Genomic DNA, 20333 nt, shown 5'->3' with positions numbered 1-20333 from the left:
TAACATTCACAAATGCAATCTGGATTTGAACACTACAGCATGATTCAAGCACCCTAAGAAATTACCTAAACTAAGGAAAGCAGTATATTTTTGCACCTTCACTTTAACTTCAATCTCTCTCATTATTACTAAAGCCTTCTGTAATTTGAAAATGCACTTTATGATTAGAATAATGTAAATCATGGGCCTTATATGGTAAACAAAGCTCTTCTAAATGTCCTTGTAATTCTTTAGATCATATGTTTAACATTCTCATTTTCTTTTCTGGCTGAGGAAAGTTCACAATAAAAACCTATTTAAAGATTATTGTTCAAAACCTCAAAGTAATTAAGAAAGCAATACAGAACCTTTTAAGTTCATGAGTGCAAGTGTACATGTGTATATACACATAAATACAGACTCAGACAAGACTTTTTAAAGTTATCAAAACACTTGAACTTCCATGCAATAACGAGTAACAGTTACTATGACTATAAAGTCTCAGGGCACTGAAGATGCAGAGTATTTTCAGCTGCAGGGGATGTCAGTAAAGGAGGGAACTATACCCTTCAGAGGAAAATGTCACCATTTTGAAGCCTATTGCAGTCAGGAAAAAGGAAGATCCACAGCTTTTTTTCATACAGCAGTTCAAAAACGAAAAAGGCAAAAAGAAACCTGAATGATTTGGGTTGGAAAGGACCTTAAGATCATCCAGTTCCAACCCCCCTGCCATGGGCAGGGACACCTCACATGAAACCATGTCACCCAAGGCTCTGTCCAACCTGGCCTTGAACACCACCAGGGATGAAGCATTTACCTGTTCTTTGGGCAACCCATTCCAGTGCCTCACCACCCTCACAGTAGAGAACTTCTTCCTTATATTTAACCTAAACTTCCCCTTATGTTTTACCCTTTCTCAGCATGAGAACAATCCTCTAAAATTTACTGAAATGAGGGTCTTCATTCTGCTGAATATCTTCCTTATTTTAACAGTGCAGTGAAAGACCTGTTTATAGAAGAGATTGACAGTAATCTAGACTGCTGAATCTGCTCTAGTTTCTGTGCGGGTATATGCACATAGTCACAGCTCAGATGGCACCTAGGTAACAGATCTAGATGACCTTTTTACAGCTTGAATTGGTCCAGAGACCAATTTAATTTAATCTTTATATATTCCTACCACAAGAATTCTTACTTCGGATTCACTATTCCCTCTTCAGTTTTGTTTAACCGGTAAATAAAAATCACCAAGAAAAATTAAAGGACTAGAATATTATTCACCAAAAAGAATTTTTTCATACAAAGGGAATTTAATTAAATCAGATTGTAGTCCAGTTAATTAGTGTTCAAACTGTGTTCAGACAGCCCTGAAAAGTATTTGTTCCATAGTTTGAGTATCCATTTAAAAGCATGTTATAAATCATTTCATTTTGCTTGTCTTCTAACAGTAATAATTACAAGACCAGAGCACATTTTTCTAGTAGCTATTAATACTCTTCAGGAAAAGTAAGAATGATTATCCCTGTTTTACAGGTGGGGAAACCTATTTCCTATTTTATTAATGATCCCCTCTTTCTTTGCACTTCATTAAGTCAGTCACAGCAGTATAAAGAGAATCTAAAATAGTGTACTGGCAGTATTTGCAGCATGCACATTTTTCATCATTTTGCCCTTGAATGACTAGCTTCAGTGCAGTGTTGGATCACCTCTGAGAACTGAGATACTGAGGTTTATTAATGAATTTACATCTACATGTGACTAAATACTACTCATGTAGAAAGCCTCCACTGAGTAAAGCCACTGGGAGAAGTTCTTACTAACCGAAGTTTCATGAATGGCAAGGGTTGGAATGTCAGTTATTTAATTCATAAGACTTCAGAAAGTGAATGAATGAGGAAAACAACTTATTTTATTCCTCAGAATACTTCGCATTTTAAAATCTACCTCTTGAAAAATTCCAAACTCTTAGTGTCCAAGATAACAAATCAGACAGAGCAAGTGTACTGCTCAGCTGATTGCCCTCTTACAAAAAGAAAAACTTCTCTCCTGGATTCACCACATACACAGATACGCATCAATTCCAGGAAACATTATCTTCAAATGATGTCTGAATCACCAGATAAATAGGCTGTTCACCAATTGAACTTTCTGGTTATTTTAGCTCTTTTAAACAACTGAAATTGCTACCATAGCCATTGAAACTGCAGCTATTTTCTGTGTTATTTCTTTGAGTGACAGTTGTAAAAATGTCATAGTGACCTTGAAAACAGAACTAGTGTGGGAGCACTGTGGAAAAGACACTGAAACACACAGTCGTTTTTCCATGCTGCTATTTACAGCTGGGAGGGTGATGGAGGAGGGGAGTGATACTAGATTTTCTTTCAAGCCTCACTCTGATGGCCAACAAGATGTAGCAGAAGAGTAAAGTGTTGTGCAGAAAATCAGTGACTTCAATTTCAGAGGAGCATGTTAAGGAATACGCCCTGGCCAGCAGGTAAGGACAGCAGCACAGACACCTCTGGAGTACCTCAACATTACAGCTCCTGCCAAACTGCCTCAGTGGCTCTGCCCACCGTCCAGTCTGCTTCCGCATTTCGTGTTCTCAAAATCTGCTTCTTGTACCTCTCCAGCAATTCCCTCAATTATACTAAACAGCTTGTAAGAAGTAAGATGAATAAAAAAAGAATTTTCTGGTTTAGAATTACATTCTGCCTCACCTTTCCCACTTTTAGGCATAATGTGTCATATTTAGAAGGTAAACTAAAGAGCAGAGACTGTATTTATGGCCTTTTTCATACACAGTTAGGGCACAAGAAAGGTTTGCTGTTAACACAGATCATTGATATGATACTCTGGCAGGACAGCTGCTTATGAAATAAACATCTACTTGGGGGAGGGTTATTTAATAAAGCTCTAGTTTTGAGATGTCATACTTCATTCTTTCAACATGAGGGTGGTGTGCTTATTCTCAACAGGGAGAAATTTGGCAATAAAACTATATATTTTATTTTTATATGTTTTAATGCCACAATATGGAAGCCCATATTTAAGAAGATTATATCTTTTTTGGCATTTCCTTCCCATTCTAAATATTCTGAAATTGTATGCATGTAGACTTTTCTCATTTTGACAACACTTTGCGTTCTGAGAAGCTTCTCAGTTCCTACCAGAAATTATTACCCCATAGACAGTGTTACCAAAGCTCTACAATGGGAAAAGTAAAACTAACTTGAACTTAGGTCATACTTACAAGTCATACTTAGGGTTATTCTTAGGTCATGAACTTGCAAGTTTGTGACAACGAAGTCCTTTTGGAAAAGCGAATGTCTTGTATAAAGTCACAATGTAATGCAAAGAATGTATTGGCAAGGGGAGTGAAAACTCGTGTGTTTAGTTTCTTGCTGTTGTTTCTTACGTTGCGCAGGTCCAGTTGCAAATGTATAGATGGTGAGCATCATTAGTAAAAACCAGCATAGTTAGTAAAAATCTCAGACAAGCACTGACAGCTTAAATTCAGCTGTTATAGTGCAAATTATCTACCTAGAGCACCTCTGTCAATACATTAATAATCCATTATAATTGTAATTATAATATTAGTATTTGTTATGTACTTTTATATCTTTGAACTGTAATTTCACCATCTCTTAGGAATCAGTACTACAAATGTTTTACAGAAGAGAAATAATACATGCACTGGACAGCATTTTATTACTCTGCCACATCACTCACTGGTGAAGATTTTAATGCTTTTCTAAGCAGCACAAGAAAAATTTCCACACAAGGCCTCCTAAATGGAAGTGAGAGACCGCGCTCATACCTGCCATCTGTTCAGCAAGTAGAAACCCTCTCAGTGGACTGAGATACCACCTTCTCTCTTAACCTGTAAGTATCTCACTGCGTCAAATTACTCTGTCTGGAATTACTAAGAAGGAACTTCAGTTGCTAATGTCAGTCCTGTTTCCAATACCTCACTATTACCTCTCCAAGCAAGAAAATTTTGCTGATTCAAAACCTTTTTCTGCATGAGGAAAGTGAGGAGAGTTAGGAAGGAAAAGAAGAGAGAAAGGAAAAGAAATGCAGACTGGGAGTAAGATGAGCAAGGGTTATGTTAGAACCAGCAAGCATAAAAATGGATTGTGACAGACAAAATAAGAGGAGGAAATACATTGAAAAGGAGAAGAAAGAAGAAAGGAGGAGAAAAATGAGATTTAATAAAGAAAAAGACAATGCAGACAGTTGGAAAAGTACATTTTAAAGGAAGCTAATAGGAAAGAGGGGAAGACATGCATTTTCTGTCAATATTTGTTTCATACACTCTCATTCTATTAGTCAAGCATTTAGCTAAATTTCTAATCACTGAAAAAACCTGCATTTAAGTCTCAGTTAATTCAGATTTTTATTATTTTTTTACATTTGGTTTAATTATCCTCTTTCAGTTGGAAATTGATAAAAAGTGCAGCACCAATCATGCAAAAAATGTTCTGCTTTGAAAAATTTTCCGTCAGATCCTAATCATTTTTCTGCAAAATGTTTTGAAAATAATAAGGAAAAGATATTAAATTTTCAAGCTAGTAGGGAAATGCAAAGAGTTTTATATTTAAATTAGTTCTTAATTTTAGTGCATAGTACTTATCATGAATATTCAATATGTAAGCCCTGCATTCAGTGCTCCAGTAAATTATTTTTGAATGAACTGAAGTCTCTGAGAATGTGCACCCTCTGCCCATTTCATCCTCCTTCACCTTTCACCCACTTCGCCTGCAATTCAGCTGTAAACAGAATTAAGCATTTCCTTGCTTTCCACAGTTTTCCACCAGACATTACAGAAATGTCTTTTTATCCTTTTCCTATTTTTAAGAATTAAAAGATCTAAAAGAACATTTTGGATTTCTTTCTTTTTTTAATTTGGGAGTTCATGTCCCTTTCTGAGGCACTTCTTGCTCATGTGAGTTGCAAATACTCAGTAGCACAAGATGTAAGAAACCTGTAGGGATATTTATAGATTTACTTATTAACTACATGATGCTTTAAAGCCACATTTTAACCAAGGTAACTTAGTTCCAGTTAGTTATTTATTCATATAAATCCTAATCATGTTTGAATTATACTAAGCAAAATGTCTTAATTAAACTTGTAACAATGTTTTCCATGGTCTAATTTTATACCCTACAAATAGCCATTTTCTATTAGGCTTATTTTTATAGCCTCTTTTATCGTCACTGAATATATTCTTTTTCTTGTTCTATAATAATGCTCTGCTCTGCATAGTAATACTAATCTATACTGTTACACAAAATCCAGTAATTTGTGGCCATTAATTAGGATATTTATATAACTATGAACAGCTTCATATGTAAGTGCTTCATCATCTTTAATATATTTTCTTCTAAGCTCCTGGAAATGTTATGTGTGGAAGTACTTTCATCTTTGTTTAGAAAAGGAGAACCAAGACACAAAATTTATGCCTACCCTATGTCAGTTCATGTTAGGACATTGAGCACAATCTGTAACCATTCTTCAGCAGTGCTGCCATGTAGACCAAGACAATTTGTGCTCATATTTTTAAAAAAGGGTCCACAAAAGCTGATTTTTAGGTGAATGAGAAGCCAGAGTGAAATCTGGACCTAGGACCCTAGCCATCAAATGAGAACACAGAATCCAGACCAAGATCATCAAAACAGAGACAGATTAACCACAGCTCCAATGAAAAATAAAATATATATTTCTCTTCTGTAGAGAAGCAAGGAGCAATAGGCTAGCTATGGACTTCATCTAAAAACTATGTTATTAGAAGGTTTGGTACAGACATCAGCCATATTCATTCCCATTTTGCTATTGAGTTTTATTCTCAAAATCGTAATTAAAGAAATAAATGAAGCATGTGGATAATTTCAGGAAATCAAACAATGATACAAAAAAGGTTTTGGGGGTATAATGGGCACTATATAGTCACACCATGACACAAAGAATGAAAATACATTCCAGTTACTTTTTCTTAAGGCAAATTCATTTGAGATGCTTTTCATTTGAGCTTTCAAAACTAATAAGGCTGTGCTGCACAAGTGGGACTTAGTAATATAGCATATTGCCATCTGGTTTTGTTTATTGTGGATTTTAACTATTAAACATTTATTAAAGACTTCATTGGTTAAGCCATTCCTCAATAACTGCACTTATTATTTATTAATCATAATACATCTACATAATTAGTTAGGGCCTCCCTCTGGTATTCCGACTTACATTGAATAATAGTTTACTCTGTGATATAGTTTAGTCCTAGTAAACGAAACCAAAAATCTAGCCAACACTGATCATGAATTTGGAAAGCAAAATTGGTTTTCCTGTGGCATTTGCACAGTGGGTATTAAATTAAACGGTCACAGGCATGCACATGTGCATGTGTGTGTTTCAGTTATCTGTAGAGTTGTGCAAGGTTCTGCTTAATTTCTGTTTAGAGGTCTGTATATTGCTAATTTTTCAGAGTAAAACGTCAGGAAGATACTAGTCAAGATGTAAGGATTTGTTCTGTGTTATTAACCCAAATTCTTACAGAAAGGTGATGTTCTGTTTCTTAAGATACTTTGGAATCTTAGTCAATACCTGCTGCTATCTTTGGTTACTTTGTAAGCAGACCAAGCCTCACAGCATTTTTTTCAGACAGAAGGGTACAATTTTGTGTAATTTGGAGATCTGAACATTGTAAACCCACTTGATTTAATCATTCCAAGCTGAAGAACAACCTGACATTAAGATACATCTTAACTAGTTTCAAAGAAATTGCTTTTGGGCCTGTCAATAAGGAAATCAGTTATGCCACCCAAAAACTGTGCCAAGCACTTTGGCTTAACATAATCAGAAGCTGAATAGCCTTCAAAGGTACTTTTCCCAGTACACACAAGCCAGTGAAAGTAAAGAAAACAATGTATGTATTTAGGAGGAAGGGAGCTTGACATTGCACACATAATCAAGGAAGAGATTATTTTGAGAAAACAGCATGTAACACAATTAAGAGCCCTTGAGAAACAAGACATCAGGTCTCTGCTTACCATTTGTGAATGAGGAAGACATGCCGCAGTCCTAATGAGTCTGATCCAGACAAGAGATTAAATAACCCATTTTCTTACCTCAGGCTGGGAAAACTGTAAAGGCCAGAACATTTCAACATGTTTACGACATATTGGATTTGTGTTGTCATATCTAGATGAGAACCTGGGGCATTACAGAAAAGGTAAAAGTAAGTATATTTTCCTACTTTCTTTCAGTTCCCAATGGTGAAAATAGTGCTAAGAGTCTTCTTATTATTCGATTTTGTTAGTTTCAGCATTGGCTCAGCAATTCCCATCTCAACAGAGTTTATAAAATCCACCAAGAAAACATTTTAAAAGGATAAATATATAACTGAGCTAGACTCATTTGAATTGTACATATTATTACTATGTATGTGGCCAGAGACTTAGGAAGAGATGTGAACATAAAACTGAGCTTGTAGAGGGTTCAATACTCTCTAGGAAGTGCAGTATGTGAAACTTTCTCTCTCACTTTGTGTATACATATATATATGTAAGAACTGTGACCTTTGACCAGGGGAATTTTTAGGTGGAAATTAATTTAGCAGAAGTATTCTGGGAATCAGAACAAGTAGATGCTGAGAACACCTTGCCCTTTAGAATGTCCTTTTGTTTTGAGAGGCAAAAAGAATTTTCCTTTTTTTTTCATATTTCACCTGCTCAATATTCAAAAACATTGCATGTGCTGTATTAAGATTAGAAGCTAGGCTTTCCTGCTGCAATTAACACAGATGGCAAAAGCAAAAATAAACAGAATACTCAAGGGCTGTGAGCATACTTTCAGTATATTTCAATTCATTTTCACCAGACAAAGAAGTCTTAATCACAAGCACAAGAAATTTTGCATCAAAAGAGCAGAATGCATCAATACAAATTAAATCAATTAAAAAATGTAGTATAAAAACATTACAGCACAACAGAATGAAAGCAATCTCTTCAACTCTCAGTCAATTCTGATGTGCTTCTGTGATATGCATTTCTCTAACAAGTTTGTTCTTACTCCTTAAGCCATCTAACCATGTAAATACAATTGGCCCTTTATGAACAAGAGGATTTTTGGAAGGAAAAATTCTGCAGCAACATTGTGCACAACTTCATGCGTTTGTTACAAGCTTTACCTAAGCATTCTTTTCTTTAAGTCTTTTAGTTTCTGCTAGCCATAACAAAGAACCATTCAGTTACAGGAGAGCTAATAAGAAATTCAACTTTGAAATTCCATTGCAGCCTCTAACATGGTATCTCTTACTTTAATGACTACACACAAGTTTAGTAGCTGTTTAGCATGTCTATGGGCAAGATTTATGCAGTCCCATCTTCTTCATAATCTCTCAGGCTTGGCCAATACATTGTAACTTTCAGTCAAGCATGGTGGCTAGCAGTACTGGGTAATGCACTTGAGTTTCACTAAATCAGTTTTCATTTAGTTGAAAAGGGCATAAGAATTTAACTGATTCCAGTTCATGAGATTTTTAGCAAGCCACAGGGGACAAGGCTGTTTCTTTAATTTCTAAGAGTTTCAGTTTTACAGCTCATGCAAGAAGAAGGTCCCATTGCTAAGGGTGACAGTCTGAATCAGATAGATAGTCCTGCTCTTGCATTCTGATGAGCCGTAAGCTCACAACTTTGGACTAGACTCTTTGAACCAAGCTGATCTCATTAAACTTCCAATGATGCAAAGTATCCAAGTTACACCAGATATCAAGGTTTCCTCCCAACAGTGCAGAGAAAAAGATACGCATCTCCAGAGAAAGAGTTATTTAACCCTAAAAAAGATTTCTAAGAGAGGGGGCAATGGTACTCACTGTTCTTATACTCCTGATGCCTGGAATGGTACTGACTGCAAATTGAGGTTAGAGTTTACGATTTTGCTGAGCTTTGGATTGCCAGCGTAAGGTAAAATGGATTTATCTATGCTAAGTAGTCTTGCCACTAAAGAAGGTGGACAGTACTGCATAGAAAGCACCCTGTACTGTGCAAGTTATGAGAGAAGCAAGCATGGACCACCTAGCATGGGCCCAGTGGTGTCCATGTTGTCTAGTTTTTAAAGGCAATCTGCATATGTCGTCTTGAGTTCCAGCTATGTCAGTGACAGCAGGTCAGAAGGCAGTGTGAGAACTAAAACCATTTAGGGACCTATTTCTGTGCTTTAATTCTCCACCTCACAAAAGGAGAGTTGCGTGTTCCGAATACTAAAATGCTAGAGATAAGGAGATGCAGTAATTACAGCAATAACATAGTAGTAATAATACTCAAAAAATCCAGCTTTTTTTATAGCATTTTTATAGAGAGAGATTTCAGGAAAACAAGATTTTGTCCCATTCTTAAACATGTTTGTCAAAAATTAGAACTCTAAAATCCAAAGTACAAATGGAGATTTATGCTGACAACATGGATTTTTCATGTATATGTTATCTGCTTTGAATATTTATTTTAATCTTACTTCTTTTCTGCTGAAGTTTTCTTAACACAGTATTTACAACATACCCCGAAATGACATGAACATTTAATTTATACAGAAAAATAAAAGAAGAGTATTATGGTAAGCTTTTTGCTTGTAGCTAAAATTCAAAACTACGAAATGTTTGTGCACTCTATTATACGAGAAACTGTTGAAATCATGTAATTAAAGACTTTATTGTAATGCACATACACTAGGGGGCAGAGTAAAGGCCACTTTAAACTTCAGCATTTCCCGGCTTTGAATGCGCAATGCAACAACAGTACAGTTCAGCAGTGAACATAATGTTTTTTGCATTTAATAGAGTATTTATAATTCAAGTCAGCAGTAGCATCTTCCTAATTACCTTATTGCCAGTTGTCATCAGATGTTAAGCTAAAGACAGAATGATATGTAACAGAAGCATGCTGCTGCAGTTAGAAGGAACTTAAATCGCCCTGTGCCATAACTCGATAATGCACCAGCCAACCATAAAGTACTTAACTGCACAATGCTCTATCCAGGCCTGTATGACCAGAGTAAGGAGGTCAGGAGTCTTCCCCAAAACAACAATACTTCTTGTTTGTGTAAGAGGAAAATACCTGGACAAAAGTTCAGGCTGTTCTTGAGGTGTCATTTCCCCACTTTTTTTCCCCACTCGGAACGGTTCTTAATACTTGGAATGCCCACTAAAGCATCCCAGCTGATAAAGGATCAACAAGCTAAAATGACTGCAGATATCAAGACTAATAATTTAAAATCCATATTTTTAAACAAGCATGGGACAGCCTTGTGTTCAGATCAATTCCTCTTGGCAATTGTTTTTAAAATTATGACCCTGTTTAGAGAAAAATTTAAGACAGTTTATCTTTGCCCTGTTGAACATTTGTATTTCTGGAAAAATAATGTGAGTTACTTGGGAAAGGAAGTGGGAATAGACTCAAAATGACTTTCAGAAAACAAACAAGCAATTTCTTAAAGTATTATTTAAAAAATTACATGAAGTGTTTGCCTATAACTTTTAAAATAACATTTAGAAATTAGCAATTCTCCTAATACAAATCTCTCACAAATCGCTGCCTTAAGCACTGAGGGAATAAAAGAGGAACTGCTTCTTAGAAGAGAAGCTGAGCTGTGATCTGAAATTCCCAGTTGTATCCTCTCTGTATGGTTGATTAAAGCAAAATCTTACATTCAAATGCACTTTATTTTAGGACTAGTGTTTTAGTGCTCATAGTTTTTTACAAATATTAGTACATGCTTTTCCATTATTCTCCTAGATAATATAAAATTCAATCTGAACAATTAATAGTGTTTTCTAGAGTTGTAATCAGTTCATTTTAATATCACATTTTTGTTACCTCAGTTGTTTATAATTTTCTGCTAATGCAAACTGAATGCTCTTGACATGGCCTTTCCCCTGATGTATACGTGTTTGTTGGAGGCACCTGGTCAATTATTTAATTGCCATAAGTGGTATTTTACTAAATATGGAAGAAGATCTCTGCTGTCTGCTGTCATGTTACATCAGGTATCGTGTGAGAATGAGTTCCTCAGTTCTGCAAATATTTTTTCTTGTTTCATTCTGCTTTTGAAAAATATTATAAATTCTGTTAGAAACACTAAAAAGATAAGAAACACTTTGTACATATATGCATGTACAGAAACTTAGTCCAAATTTTAAACACTAAGTCTGGGGTGAAGCCCAGTAAAATCAATAGTAGTTTATGCTTTTTTTTTTCAGTTTCTTTGTAACCAGTCCTATGTAACCTATTCCATTACGAAACTGTCAGGTTCACAGAAAGAGTGATCTTTTGTTTCTGTCTCAACATGTTGCTTAAGACTGTCAATTTCCATCACAAGATGTAAAAGGCTTACATCCGAACCTCCCAAACAGTGTAAATGATTCTCCTGCTGTTCAAACCTCATAATAAACACTGCTGGCTCTCCACTGAGTGTGTAAGCTAAACTGAATAAGGTCTCTGTGGGGCACAATTTAGAACAGTAAGGATGTCTGACTCGATAAATGGCTGGTTGATTTAACAAAAGGGGGCATGAGATCAGAATGACAAATTAATTTGCCTAAGTGAAAAGCCATGCTTTTGGGGTTTTTTTTTTGGTCCTTTACTTTAAATGTACAGCACCCTTAGACAGATTATGCCTTTGGAAACTTTGCAAATTTTCAAAGGTTTCAGAGAAAAGGTCAGGATTCCATTACAGCTGAAAGTCTGCACTACCAGTGAGTACGCTATGATGAAAATTAAAACTGTTGTGCATGCAAGGTTTTTTTCGTTCCACGCCATTTCATGGAAAACAAATACAGTATCAGGAGGCAGAAGAAAAACTTCACAGTCCCAGTATCTGTTGTTTTGTTCTGACAACTTTTGCCTGACAGTTTTGTATAGAAATACGAAAGATGTTGAGATTCCATATGCTTAAATCCAAAAATGGATCTTCAAGAAAAAAATACTCATGTATTAAAACCAAGCAACACTACTTCTTCCCCCACCACCCCCCCACAGTGAAAAGTGCTGTGGTATGAAATTCAATAGGTAGCACTGGTACTTTTCCTAAACCTAAATGAGAGAAGTAGAAAAAAAGAAAAGGTGAGAAACAAAAACCTACCAACCAAAACCAAATCAAAACAAAACAAACAAAAAACCAACAAAGTGAATGGCACTCACAGAAATAAGAACAAAGTTAAAAGAAATAGTCTAGGCTGCATTTTATTAATGCATCTCAGCACATGAAAGTGACACAGCTATTTATAGCAAGCAATCCTGACCTGTTTTCCACAAGGTTTTAAGTCCTGTCATTATAGTACATAATCAAAAGTGTTGAACTCTCAACAAGCATGACTTTAGACCTCAGAAACAAAGTACTCTGCTAGCATACACTTCTTACAGCATGGGTTGGTCAGAGTATGTTTTTAGGACTTTTTCAGAATTCTAGGGTAAGAATCAAGCCCTGCTCCCTAGACCTTTAGGCTATTGCACCACCCTTCTGCTATGACAGTCAGTTTGCCTGGACCATTGGCTCCCAGGGAGAACACAGAAAAGCTAAGAGCAGCACCATCTCCCTTGAGTGTGCCTTAATATTGTTTGCTGAAGTGTACGTGGGAGAGCCCTCTCCATCTGTAACCAATTCTCCAGTCATTTAAGGAACACAATTATAACAGAGACAGGGAGAGGGGAGGAAAAGAAGAATCTATTTCAAGCTCGCATGTATACTTCTTAAGGCACTTTAAGCCTACTGGGCACCCTCTTTTCTCCTTCTGCAGCACTGCTGCAGAGAACTACTTTGTAGGAAGGAATATCAAAAGCAGAAAAGTTTCAAATAGCAATTTCTATAGCAATTTCTCCGTAATATCCAACCACGAAAAAGAGGAAGCCTGTGGAAGGCTATGTGGTTCTGTTCCAATCCACAATACCCTCTGAAATGACAATTCAAAGGCAGCCAGTACAGTAGGAGGTCCTCCTACCAGAGGCAAAGGAAAAGGGGCACCCAAGGAAATCATTAATTCTTCCTCCAGTTTTTCTGATATCCAAATGGACCATAAAGAGTTTGGAATCTCAGATGGATGTAACTTAAGAGATAGGTGAAATAATTTTCGCACTGAAAATAAAATAATCAAATACAATTGAAAACACTCATGGAGGAAAGAATTACTGCTTTTTATTCAGAAAGTCTTATGGAATAACATCAATATCTTTCTCAGCCTTAAGGACCCCCTTAGGCTTTCCTCCTTCAGAAATATTATCAAGATAAGAAAAAATGATTATTTTTAGAGTCAAGAGACAGAATATTCTTGGCAATTACAGTAAAAGTGGGCAAATTTCAAGTGCACAATATAACTCTATGATGTCACTGAGGATAAATCAGACTTATTATTTTGTATTTAATTTATGATCAATTTATATTTAGGCTATTGGTAGGGAGGAAACACAACATTTTTGTACTGTCATTCATTGAATACATTCATTGAAAAAGCAAATTCTGGCTGTGCCCAGCCCCGATTTTGGCTGTCCTCTTAAAATCAGTACAATTATTTTTAAAACAATCACAATATTTATTAATAGCACCACCAAACTGAGACTCTCACTGGCTCTCTCAGCACTCAGTGTCTCAGACCATACCTCAACAGACAAAAGAGAAGAGCTTTGCACATGCATGAAAGACAAAAGAGAAGAGCTTTGCACATGCATGAAAGGCTAGTGAGTGGGGAAACCAAGCCTGAAACCTTATGCCACAGTCCAAGAGGCTTCAGGATTAACGCCACCTCTCTCTGCTAAATCAGGGTAACAGTCCATTTAAATGCAGTAATAGCCTGCAGGCTACTGCAATGAACAGCATATTTCAAATAGAGATTTCAAAGCTCTTTACAAAGGATTACCATTATCTGCATTTTACACACAGGAAACAAAAACATTTGGGAATGAGATATTCTCAAAGGATGAGAAAGAAGAAACATCACCTCCTTAGGTGATGTTTCTATTGCATTTTCTGCTAAGCTAGCAACTTGAAAGCCTCTGGAAGCCTCCCTCTTTTCCTCCCCTCCCAAAAAATAACAAACACACAAACAACAAAAAAACACCCAGTGATTGAATATTTTTAGCAAACAGGCAGTTTCCAGCATATTCCAGTGCAGATGGACAAAAGAGTATACACCTTCCTGTATTCAGGACAAAGACCAAGGATCAGATCTCCAGTGGGTGTTAATAGATCCACTGGGTTGAGTGAATTCACACTAATTTACACCAGTAAATTCAAGTGGTATCTACAAAGGCTAAAGTGATGATGAGTTATAAAAGTTTCTTTATATATAGTTTCTCCAGAAAAGATAAAATTTCTCCTCAAAAATCCACCTGTTATAAGGATGAAGTTTTATTCAAGTAGAGCTACTGAAAGTAGAAAATTGTCTTTATAATAAGTATCTAGAGTAAACTTTAGCTTTTCAGAGATGGTGTCCCCTGTAGCAACTCAAGGAAACAAACAGCTTTTCAGAGATCAACTATAGGTCTAAGCTGAGAAGGAAAGATAACTAAACATGACTTTCTCTTGAAAAATTTCTTGACAACACAAAACTTTTTTGAGCTGGTGAGGTAATGCTTTAGGTGACCTCATAAGTCTTTTCCACCTCTACCATCTGTGCTTTTGAGAATTTCCAAGGTAATCAGTACTTCAAATAGGCCAGAGGAGCCAAGTGGAAGCTGAGTATTTTCTTAGCTTCTTTTTTGGGGCAGAGCGAGCAAGATGTCTTATTCCTCACTAACGCTTCCATTTTTCCATCAACTGAATTTTTTTCTGCATAAAGAATGATTTTAGAGTCTACGGAAAAAGTCAAGCCAAATTTAAGATGCCATGCATATTTTCTGTGCATCCCTTTAGCAGTGAAGCATGTGAACAGTAGTGCTTTTTGTTTCACTCCATTTCCTTTCTGTTTTGTCTACAAAGCGCAAGTATGTTTGTGACATTATAGCTACCATCACGGAATATGACAGCACAGAGGCAGGCACGTCATTGTATTGCCATGGCAATAGACAAACAGTGTTTATAACTGGCAGTTCTAGGCAGTCACTCAAACACTAGAAGCACTTTTTAGTTCTTTTCTCTTATGCAAACATGTTTTAGTGATTTTTGGCAGGTTTCATCCTTCCTGGCTCAATGAGGTGCAAATTAAACGGCAGTTCTGAGGGCCAGGAAGGTCTCATGCTCCACTGAATAATAAATCACCTTGTGATGACAGACTGCATTTCCACCACCACCCCTTCCCTCAGTCATGGCAGAGGATGGTACCTTCCTATGCAGTCCAAGGAGTGCATGGTCATACATTCATTGTCTCCCCACTCCTGAGTCATTCCAGGTTTATGAAAGCTTAAAGCAGAGGTGAGCTTAGTCCCTTTACTTTGCACATCTGATAGCAGCATTAAAACCAGTGCTGTAAGTTTTACTAAGTAGCACCTGGGCTAAGCCTTAATTGACATATTGTCCAAATCAAGACAGGTGCTTATTTAACATGCTGGCATCTTAAGTAATTACTTGAATTTCTGAGTTGCCCATAGTTATACTGATCCCACTTAAATGATCTTCTTAACTAAAATGTAAGTTATTCAATAATTATGATTGTGAAGATTTAGCATAAGAATCCACATGGATGGAAGAGCTTTGAAAAAAAATGAACTTACTGTAAGGCTGTCAAATTCATTAGCAGGCCAAGCAGTGCTTGTGATCCAACTCAGATTCTGTAGCTAATATTCTATTAATTTCTCTTTTAGAAATGTTCCTGGTTTATTTTCACCAAAGCCAGTAAAGTTAATTGCGAGGCATTTAACATCTATAAAGTAAATTTTAGTTTTAAATGTTAACTGGAATAAAATGATATTGTCAGAATATGCTGTGCCCTGAACAAAATACATAAACAAGAGAAGGCACTGAAGCCACAAATATTCTTTTGTTGCCTTTGTTATTTTGGATCTTACAATAAATTCTGCCTGCATGTATGAAGTCCCAAAGAAAGGAATCCTACAACATCACTTATGATAGAAACATCTAATAATACGGTTGAAAGAAATCTCAGACATTTAGAAAGCACCCATGATCCCAGCCAAAATCAGTTAAATATCATACCTGACAAGTTTGTCCAGCCTGCTCTAAAGTCTTCTAGTGATGAAGATTCATATACCCCCCTGGACAATTCATTTTAGTACTTCAAGAGCTCTGGCACATTCTTTCTAACACCCTAATCAGGGATATGTTTAAGAAGAGGGAAAAACTGCTGCACAACAGCAGCTGGAAAAAAGGAGTGAGAATATATGAAACAACTCTGCAGACACCAAAATCAGTGAAGGAGGAGGAGGTGCTCCGGTGCTGGAGCAGAGATACCCCTGCAGGTCATAGAGATCCATAGTGGAGCAGAGATTGCACTGCACCCCATACAGATCCATGGTGGAGCAGAGATCCACCTGCAGCCCATGAGGGACCTCACACTGGATCAGGTGGATGCATCTGAAGGAGACTCTGAGATCCTGCACTACAGCAGGCTCCTGGCAGGAGCTGTAGACCCATGGAGAAAGGAGCCCATGCTGGAGCAGGTTTGCTGGCAGGACTTGAGACCTCATGGGGGACCCATGTTGGAGCAGTCTGCTCTTGAAGTACTTCACCCCATGCAAGGGACTATGCTGGAGCAGTTCATGAAGAACTGTAGCCCATGGGAAAGACTCACATGGGAGCAGGGGAGGAGAGTGAGGAGGAAGGAGAAGCAGAGACAATGTGCAAAGAACTGACCACAATCCCCCATTTCCTATCCCCCTGTGCCACTTATAGGAAGGAGGTAGAGAAATCAGGAGTGAAGTTGAGCCTGGGAAGAAGGGGCGGGGGGGAGGATGTGTTTTAAGATTTAGGTTTATTTCTCATCCTCCTCTGATCTGATTGGTGATAATTTAATTAATTTCCCCAAGTCAAGTCTGTTCTACGCATAGTTGGTGAGTGATCTCTCCTTAGCTTTACCTTGTCCCACAAGGCTGTTGTCGTATTTTTCTCCCCGTCTTAAATCTTTACTAAGATTTTAGAGTTAGTTAATATAAGCAGCCTCTCTTAGAAGATTTTGTATCTTCATCACAAGATTCTCTCTCTCCTATGGATTTAATGACTAAATAGCTGCCAATATCAGGGTGAGGAAGTTGACGAGGCCTTCTACAGGCAGCTGAAAGTGGCCTCACAGTCACAGGCCGTAGTTGTCATGGGGGATTTTAACTTCCCTGATGTTTGCTGGAAAGACTACTCAGCAACCCAACCACAATCCAGGAAGTTCCTCCAGTGCATTGATGATAACTTCCTCATGCAAATGGTGGAGGAACCGACTAGGAGAAGAGCACTGCTGGATCTCACCCTCACTAACAAGGAGGGTCTGGTCGAAGCAGTAAAGGTTGAGGGCTGCCTCGGTTGTAGCGACCATGAAATGCTGGAGTTCAGGATCTCGTGCGGCAGGAACGGAATAGCAAGCAGAATTGCAACCCTGGACTTCAGCTGGGCAACCTTTGGCCTTTTCAAACAATTGCTGGGGGAAATCCCATGGGCAAGGCTGCTCGATGGTAAAGGGGCCCAAGATAGTTGGTTGGCATTCAAGGATTGCTTCTACCAAGCTCAAGATCAGAGCATCCCGACACGTAGGAAGTCAAGGAAGGGAGCCAGGAGACCTGCGTGGTTAGACAAGGAACTGCTGGGTATGCTCAAGTGGAAGAGGAGAGTTTACAGCTCATGGAAGGAGGGGCTGGCCACTTGGGAAGAATATAAGGCTGTTGTCAGAGGATGTAGGGAGGCAACTAGGAAAGCTAAGGCCTCCTTAGAATTAAACCTGGCGAGAGGGGCCAAGGACAACAGAAAGAGCTTTTTCAAATATATGGCAGATAAAACCACCACCAGAGGTAATGTTGGCCCACTGATGAATGGGGTGGGTGCCCTGGTGACAGAAGATACAGAGAAGGCAGAGTTGCTGAATGCCTTCTTTGTCTCTGCCTACTCTGCTGGAGGCAGTCCTGAGGAGCCCCGTACTCCTGAGGCCTCAGAGGAAGTCGAGAAATTGGAAGAGTTTGCCTTAGTTGATGAGGACTGGGTTAGGGAGCAATTAAGCAATCTGGACATCCATAAATCCATGGGTCCAGATGGGATGCATCCCCGGGTACTGAGGGAGCTGGCCGAAGTCATTGCTGGACCACTCTCCATCATCTTTACCAAGTCTTGGGAAACGGGAGAGGTGCCTGAGGACTGGAGGAAAGCAAATGTCACTCCAGTCTTCAGAAAGGGCAAGAAGGAGGACCCAGGTAACTATAGACCAGTCAGCCTCACCTCCATCCCTGGGAAAGTGATGGAACACCTTATCCTTGGTGCCATCTCAAGGCATATCAAGGATAAGAGGGTCATTAGGGGCAGTCAACATGGCTTCACCAAGGGGAAGTCGGGCTTGACCAACCTCATAGCCTTTTATGAAGACATAACAAAGTGGTTGGATTATGGCAGAGCAGTGGATGTGGTTTTTCTTGACTTCAGTAAAGCGTTTGACACAGTCTCCCACAGCATCCTCATAGCTAAACTGAGGAAGTGTGGCCTGGATGATCAGGTAGTGAGGTGGACTGAGAACTGGCTGAAGAAGAGAAGCCAGAGAGTTGTAGTCTATGGGGCGGAGTCTAGTTGGAGGCCTGTATCTAGTGGAGTGCCTCAAGGGTCAGTACTGGGACCAGTATTATTTAATATATTCATCAACGATTTAGATGAGGGAATTCAGTGTACTGTCAGCAAGTTTGCTGATGACACTAAACTGGGAGGAGTGGCTGACACGCCAGAAGGCTGTGCTGCCATCCAGCGAGACCTGGACGGGCTGGAGAGTTGGGCTGTGAAAAATGTGATGAAATATAACAAGGGGAAGTATAGAGTGTTACATCTGGGTAGGAACAACCCCAGGTTCCAGTACAGGTTGGGGAATAACCTATTAGAGAGCAGTGAAGGGGAAAGGGACCTGGGGGTCCTGGTGGACAGGAGGATGACCATGAGCCAACACTGTGCCCTTGTGGCCAGGAAGGCCAATGGCATCCTGGGGTGTATTAGAAGGGGGGTGGTCAGTAGGTCGAGAGAGGTTCTCCTTCCCCTCTACTCTGCCCTGGTGAGACTGCATCTGGAATATTGTGTCCAGTTCTGGGCCCCTCAGTTCAAGAAGGACAGGGACCTGCTGGAGAGAGTCCAGCGCAGGGCAACTAAGATGATTAAGGGAGTGGAGCATCTCCCTTATGAGGAAAGGCTGAGGGAGCTGGGTCTCTTTAGTTTGGAAAAGAGGAGACTGAGGGGTGACCTCATTAACGTTCATAAGTATATAAAGGGTGAGTGCCATGAGGATGGAGCCAGGCTCTTCTCGGTGACAGCCAATGGAAAGACAAGGGGTAATGGGCTCAAACTGGAACACAAGAGGTTCCACTTAAATTTGAGAAGAAACTTCTTCTCAGTGAGGGTGACGGAACACTGGAACAGGCTGCCCAGGGGGGTTGTGGAGTCTCCTTCTCTGGAGACATTCAAAACCCGCCTGGACACCTTCCTGTGTAACCTCATCTAGGTGTTCCTGCTCCGGCAGGGGGATTGGACTAGATGATCTTTTGAGGTCTCTTCCAATTCCTAATGTTCTGTGATTCTGTGATACTGTGAATATTGCAGTGTGATATCTGGGTAACATCTGAAAACACACCATTGATATGGCATGCGCTACAGTGCAAGCTGTGTACTAATGGGACTAAGTGTCAAAACTGAAATGTGCATAACAGGCCTAGAGAAGCTTGACCCATCTGAATAATATATGGGCAACTATGGGATAACAACATGAATTATATTAAGCCAGAAGAGTAGTAAAACCTGTTTATTAAGATCAAGTACCAAAGATTAAATCAAGTTCTGTGTAAGGGAACCTGTGGATGGATGTACTCAACAGATGAGGGTAATACCCTGGTAACCTCTTTTCACACTAATGAGGCTAGAAAACTTGAAACAACCCCATTAGAAGTTAATGTCCCAAAATTAAGTGGAATAGTAATCAAAACAAGGAATTAGAAATGTGGCCAATATGAATGTCTCTTTAGCAAAAGTATGGCCATAACTGAACAAAGAACTACCTTTCTGGCACTGAAGATTGAAACTCCCCAAAAGTGGTTGCAATTTACCAAGACATTAATTCTTTCTACATCAAAGTCCTTAGATAACACGCAGCAGTTCATAACTTGCTATTTCCTCCTTTTTTTTGCTGAAATAAATATCTGCTCATTTGGCTTAATTTTGAAGCAAAAATTATATAATGAAAATATATTGCAAGAGGG

Source organism: Psittacula echo (assembly GCF_963264785.1).
Source record: "Psittacula echo genome assembly, chromosome: 1".
Taxonomy (NCBI): domain Eukaryota; kingdom Metazoa; phylum Chordata; class Aves; order Psittaciformes; family Psittacidae; genus Psittacula; species Psittacula echo.
Note: the sequence above shows the minus strand (reverse complement) of the source record.